General features: G+C 32.8%; 1 long non-coding RNA gene across 1 annotated transcript; it reads left to right on the top strand.

Moving 5' to 3' along the window:
- Positions 1-1141: 1141 nt before the first annotated feature.
- Positions 1142-3177, top strand: LOC124900080. The gene is made up of 3 exons (XR_007057704.1): positions 1142-1266; positions 1929-2003; positions 3029-3177. It is a non-coding gene; the product is annotated as an uncharacterized LOC124900080 (long non-coding RNA).
- Positions 3178-7471: the final 4294 nt, after the last annotated feature.

The following is a 7471-nucleotide window of genomic DNA, read 5'->3' as shown; positions in this document are numbered from 1 at the left end:
GTTAGCAAGCATGACGATAATCAAATCAAAAGAGAACATGGTAACCTAAACTTTCTACTTCTTATGTTTGTACTAAGTACTATTTAGAGATATAGTGTTATAATTGTAACTAATGATTACCTTTAAAAAATTTAATGATTACTAAGTTATTATCGTTAACTAATTGTCACTATTTTTTTTTGATGTAGTGCATCACTATACAAATTTTCGAAGCATCTAGCATATTTCTTACAACTATTACGACAAATTGAAATTTATATTTTTTTATTTTGATTGACGGTTCTATCTTTGTGAATATGCGACGAAAATCATAATTATATGGTATTTATATTAAATAATATAAATACATTGTTTATGAAATCTGTTATATTTAATTTTAAATGAGAAGTTATAATTATTTTTGTCTGTTGTCATGGTGTGAACGATACTCTAATCGTCGAGGAATGTTTAAAGGAGTAATCATATGAAAGAGATCCTTGTAGAAGTATCATAGCATTTGTATCTTCTCAGATCAACACAAATAATAATTACGAATTTTGTTACATGAGGGGCCTCAATTTCTTTTTCATAACCTTTCATTCATGTTCATAGTTTATTCTCCCCGTTGTATATTTTTTTATGCCATTATTAATGCAAATAATTTTTTTTAATTATTTTTTACGAGTATAACTAATAGGATGTGAATTATTAAAAGGATCTGATAGGGATGTTGAATGGGAAATTATCTCATTGTATTGAAATTGATTATTTTATTCATTAATTCTGCATATTTGAATGGTTGGTTTTAATTTTTGAAAAATATAAAACTAATAAATTTAATTATATTGATTTTGAAAAAAATGTTTGGTTAAATTCAGATCATTATTGCATCTTACATTTGGGTTCAAGATTCACTCCTCAATGAAAGTGGGTGTTGAAATAGTTTGTAACCACCTCCCGGTCGTTTGCTGAATTTTCTCATTTCTCTGTTTTAGTGTTTTCTATAGTTGATACATAATTTATGACTTATGGTGATGAGTAGTACCAATTCTTGAGGTGTTTGAAAGTTTTGGGTATTTTTAATAATTATTTAATTAATATATTAATTATTTATTTATGTGTGGTTAATATAAGAATTGAATTAAATAGAAAGGGTTTACCTGTATAACAATAATATAATACCCTCCCCCCCAGAAGTGTGAAACAAAAGCAGTGGTTGGGCGCAGCAGTTAGCAGTACCATATTTTTTCATTCGTGGTTGTGGAAAGGGTCTCTCGACATCCCCAGGTTAGAAAAATTGAGCAAATTACTACTTTGTTTGTTAGCAGTACCATATTTTTTCATTCGTGGTTGTGGAAAGGGTCTCTCGACATCCCCAGGTTAGAAAAATTGAGCAAATTACTACTTTGTTTGATAATGGTGTGAGGTGTTAAGGCATGGGGTAAGTTGGTATTTAATGATCTTGCAATTATTCCCAAACATTGAAAGGTCAATAGTGGAAAATAATGATAGCAATCATTACCTGTAATGATTGAAAAGTGGCAAGTAAGAATCTGTAGAGAAATTGATCAAACTTTTGTTACTATCGTGTGCTGCCAACGTTTTTGTTTTCATTAGGTTGTAGAAAAGTTAGAAGATTAATTATGTATAAATGATTAAAGCTTAAGTTGTTAATGATTAGTGGATTATTCGTCCTTATTAAGAATTGGGAATATTGACAATTTGGTTGACAGTTTGAGGATTAAGAAAAACAGTGAAAGAATTGCATGCTTCGTTCGCTTTTATTTTATTTTATGTTTTTCTTCGAGAATTGTAGTATTAATTTCTTATCGTATTTACAATTATAATTGTGATCAAATTAAGTTTTAGGTCTAGAATTTTAGGAGTATGAATTTATAAAATGGGTGTTACTAGATTCCTATTCATTCGAGAATTATATTTTTGAACAGATTTGGACCTTTCAAAAACTTTACGGAAGGGCAAGACCTTGACAAATTATCTCGCGTGTGAATTCTTCGGTTGAGGTAGGTTATGGTTTAATTGGAGTTTAAACTCGATTTAATTTTGTATACTCCTAAATTAGATACTTGTTGATTGGTATTCAGACATGCTTGAAATTGATGATGTTTATATTGTTGAGGCGTGTATACATGATTATTGAAAATTTACCTCATTGAATTGTCTTATGACTTTAAGTATACTCGTAAACTTGGTAAATTGTATTGTATGTTGTTAGGTAGTGTAAATTTGATATTGATATTACTTGTTTATATTGGATCGGGTACCATACTGCTACGGATATGTAGATGTTAGATCGGGTACCACGCCGGTACGGATATGTATATGTTGGATCAGGTACCACGCCGGTACAGAATATAGATATTGGATCGGGTACCACGCCGGTACGGATATGTATATGTTGGATCGGGTACCACGGCGGTACGGATATGTATATGTTGGATCGGGTACCACGCCGATACGGATAAGTATATGTTGGATCGGGTACCACACTGGTACGGATAAATATATATTGGATTGGGTACCACGCCGGTACAGATATATTTATTCTGGATCGGGTACCACGCTGGTATGGATATGTATATGTTGGATTGGATACCACACCGGTACAGATATGTATATGTTGGATCGGGTATCACACCGGTACGAATACGTATATGTTGGATCGGGTACCATGCCGATACGGATATGTATATGTTGGATCGAGTATCATGCCGGTACGGTACATGAACATAGATTGTTCCCTATAGGTCATAACTATTTGAACAAAAATAAGTCTCGTAGCATGATTCTATGGATATTTATAGTATGGTTGATACTCTTGATGGTTATGTGACTTATTTGTGAGCACTTTTGACCTGTTGTTGTTGTATTATTGATTCATTGAATATTTGTTATGTGATGATGTCTGTCTACTTGTTATCTGATTTATGTTGTGTACATGCTATTAAATTGAGTTGGCCTATGATACCTACCAGTACATAGTGGTTTGTACTGATACTACCCTGTACTCTTCTTTTGCTGAGTGCAGAAAGTGTTCTAAAGGCTCAGACATGACCTCACCTCTAGAGTTTGATAGCAGATCTTGATCCAAAGGTGAGCATTCCGTCTCCAGGCTGCCATTGGTTATCTTATTTGTTCTTGTCCATCTTTTGGGCAATGAAACATTCTTTATTTACTTTATTTTTGGGTATCTCTTTAGACATGATCTTTGTTTGTAGTTCTTGTACGATGACTTTCGGGTCTTGGAGATTTTAGTAAGTAGTTTGTTTTACTTCCGCATTAAAATGATTAGCCCTGGGTTATTGTTATTATGTTGATTTTATAATAATATCATCTTAATATTGATTAAGTGATTAGGTAATGGTTCAGTTTAGATGGTTCTCCCACAGGAAGATTAGTGTGGGTGTCACTCATGGCCATTTGGGTCGTGACAAAGTTGGTATTAGAGACCTAGATTTGTCGATCTTGTCGTACAAGAATATGTCTAGTAGATTCTTGCGGAATAATAGGGAGACGTCTGTACTTTTCTTTGAGAGGCTATAGGACACTAGGAAAATTGAAATTCTTCTTTGTTACATGCTATTACTTGAATTCAATTGGTATCTAGCGATTCCAATTGGTATCTATTAATAAGAAAAAATGCCAAGTAGAATTTCGTAGATTGGTGTGTAGGGCTCCACACCCAATCTTCATAAGGCTATGAGGCATGTAGAAGTCACTTTTCTTTCTTTCTCTTCATCGTGACGTCCTAATCTTGGACTTCTAGATTTAATCCAATTGGTATCTAGACAATTCCAATTGGTATCTTAATAATTTTGAATCAAAATCTAAGAGATTTCAATTGGTATATGTTAATAAGGTTTAAAAGTTATTGTTAATAGATAAAGACTTGTGAAAGTTGTGAACTTATTGATTGCTTGTGTTTGATATTTGGCTAAACTTATGTTGCTAGATTTTTGTCATTCTTGTGAATTATTTTTGTTAAGTGATGAAAATTGACTAAGTTATTTTTGTAAATAAATATGATAGCATTATTTGATTTCCTGTTATTGTGAAACTAGAAATTCTATGATGCTTATTTATTTTTGGTACTATTATACTGATGAGATTGATGGTATGAGAATTGAGAGGATGATATGAGAATATGATGTCAAGAAAAGATGGTGAAAAGGTGACATGAATAAAAGACTGAGGTGATAGGTGTTTTCAGTAATGAGAAATTCTTGTTAATGATGTTGTGGATGGATCCTTGTGTAGTTCGATTATTTGATATTATTTGGGGATCCTTATGCGGTCCAGTTAATTAGATCATATTTAAAATTTTTGTGCAGTTCTATTATTGAAATTATAATAGGTTCCTTGTAAGGACTAGCTAAGTGACATTATCTTTGAGTTCCTTATGTGAACGAATTCTTAATGCTTGGCAAAATAATGAGTTTTAAATAAAAGTAACAAAAACTAGTAGAGGTTGTTGATGCCTATAGAATTTGATCGATGACTTGTATGGAATATGATATTAGTGATGAGACTATCAATGACCTATAATCGATTTATTTTATTTGACCATGCTTATGTACTAGTGGTGTGAGGACCACCCTTGAGGTGATTAAGAGTTAAGTAAAGCCCGCAATTAAAATATTATTAGGTAGAAATGAGAATGACTATGTATATCTTAAATTGGCGTTAGTGATATAAGAGAGGTTTGGCTTGACGTGAAGTGTGTGTCGTTTTGAGTTAGTGATTGTCAGGACATAAGTTGTAGCTGTGGATTTATGCATTAGAAAAAATTTTGAGAAGACAAATTATTATTGACTTGACCTTGTGGTTGAATTATACATTTGCATGTCCCACAAAGTTGGCTGATATATGACACTTTTAGAGGATAGTAATTTCCATGATAGTGACAATGCAAAATCAAATGGCTTAGTTACATTCATAAAATAATTAAGGATGATCCTGAATGGGAGAATAAATAAATTATTAAATGACATGATTGATCTTTCCTTGAGTGATACTTGGTGGATATTTCTTGTTGAGTGGTTAAGGTGTGATGATTAGATGGATATTAATAATGTTATGGAGGATAGTGTGTCGTATGCTTTAATTCTGTGGAACCCATAAAATGGCATATTTATATCCCTTTTGAACCCTGTTGCTTTTTCTCTCTAGTTTAGATTAATTGTAGCGTTGTTATGATGTAAACCTATGTTTGAGATGCGGTTTTAGTATTTGAAGCATGATTTGTATATTTAGCCTTAGTGGGCTAGTGTGGTTGTCTTGAAACCGTAAGTTAGGTAGATTTGACTTGAGTATCTTGATTCTAGTTGAAGCTGCTATCTTAGGCTTGAATATGGCTTACTTAACATCTAGAAGATGGACTAGATACCTTAGCCAAGTTTGGGGCATAGTGTGCCTAATTATGGAAATTGAGAATTAGAAGTTGGATCGGCTGGCCCACTTAGGCTTAAACTTTGTTAAGTTTTGTGGACTTAGTTGCAGATATTAGACATAAATGAGGCTTTTAAACCTTAGAATAAGGTTACTTCGCAACTTGGTAACTATTATTAATGTTACCGAATTATGGCTTTTGAGTTATAGTTATGATACTTCCTGTGAAAGTGATATTGGGCATTTAGAGATGATATTCCTCCTAAATATATTATGTGGCCTTTAGAGATGTTATTTCCTCATAGACTTGATGATTAGCCTAGAGAGATGTTATTTCTTCTTACATATGCATATTGGCCTAAATAGATGATATTCCTCATAGTCATGATGTATGACCTATCGATATAAGATATCCTATAGACGATTACATGTCTATCTATATTATTTCTCCAATATGTGAGATACCTCTTATATGTGAGATGATTAGAGATATGCTATGGCTTATAAATATGATAATTGATATGAGTTTCGAATATGTATATGGACCTAAAGCCGTGATTATAATGTTGTGACTATTTCGTATAAATTAATGGGCCAAGGGTTGTGTATGATAATGATTGAATATCCGAGGAGTGTTTATCAGTGTAAAGGATACTATTACAATTTATAAATACATATATGTTTGTATACACATCTCTCTGGTATGGGACAGAGGAAGATACGGTATATTGCTATTGATTGGATACTGGTGATGGCTAGGAATCTAATGTATTAGTTAATGAATCTTGCTTAGTTTAAACATGATAGATAGTGATGGTTAATGCGTGATCTATGGTGAGGTAGGTTCTAGCATAGGTGAAGATTAGTTGGTATTAATTACTATGTTCGTGATGTTGATTAGTCGATAAACAAGGAATTGTGTGTGAATGAGTCTAGATAATTAAGAGATGTTGGTCATAAGAGGTGACTAGTTAATAACTTTTAATAGTTGCTAAATGGTTAACTAATAAATAGTTAAGCAAGGATTAGTTGGTAAACGATGTTTATATAATGAATGGTGTTTATTTCTAAAAGAGGTTAGGTGATAAGTAGTAATGTATTGTTTAGTAATGATTAATGGATATAGAATGATTAGTTGATAATAATGAATGGTGGATAAATGACAGTTTTGGTCTAGTGATGAACCTTGACTAGATGTTAGATGTTGTCTATAAATAGTGGTTAGTTGCTATTCTAGAAATAAGAATTATGTTTAGGCTAATAACTAGAGGTTATGTGATGACTAGTGAACTACTGATTCTATTATAATAAGTGTTAGTTAGCTAAGAATGAGTAATTGGGAAGTATTGTCTAGATAGATATTCTATGGTGAATGACTATTTTTTTTGTATGAGTATTTTAGTGTGATGATATTGATACCCGATAAGGTCGGAGGATACTGTTGTGATGATGTTGATATCCGGAGAGGCCGGAGAATATATTTATGATATGTTGATACCCGATAAGGTCGGAGGATACTATTGATAATATGTTGATATCCGAAAAGGCCGGAGGTTGATTAGAATGGTAATGGTCCTGATGAGGATAATTATGATGAGTTATGATATTGATTATGTACTTTGCATTCATTCCTGCATGTGCATCACCTATCATCAGTATGCACCTATATTTATCAACTGGTATAGGACGGTTGCATATATATGGGTGAAAAATATGCCTTGTGTTGTTGTATACTGATTAAACCTTCCGAATTTAGGGCGGTAGGGGTGAGCATAGGCTCGGCTAGGTATTTGATTGTCCATAAGTTAAGGACTAAGGAGATTGTGACTGTGAAGGTCCAGTGGAAGAATCGTCCTATTGAGGAGGTCACTTAGGAGACCGAAGTAGACATGCATAACAAGTATCCACATTTTTTTGTTGATTTAGGTAATTTCTTGTTTCCCCTTATCGTCTGTTATTTTTTCGTTCGGGGACAAACGATTGTTTAATTGGTATCTGATGTAACGACCCTCCTGGCCATTAGTGAAATTTTCTCATCTTCTCTATTTTAGCGTTCTCCGTAGTTGATACATAATTTATGACT

Source organism: Capsicum annuum, chromosome 7, assembly GCF_002878395.1.
Source record: "Capsicum annuum cultivar UCD-10X-F1 chromosome 7, UCD10Xv1.1, whole genome shotgun sequence".
NCBI lineage: Eukaryota > Viridiplantae > Streptophyta > Magnoliopsida > Solanales > Solanaceae > Capsicum > Capsicum annuum.
Note: the sequence above shows the minus strand (reverse complement) of the source record. Positions and strands in the feature narration are given on the sequence as shown.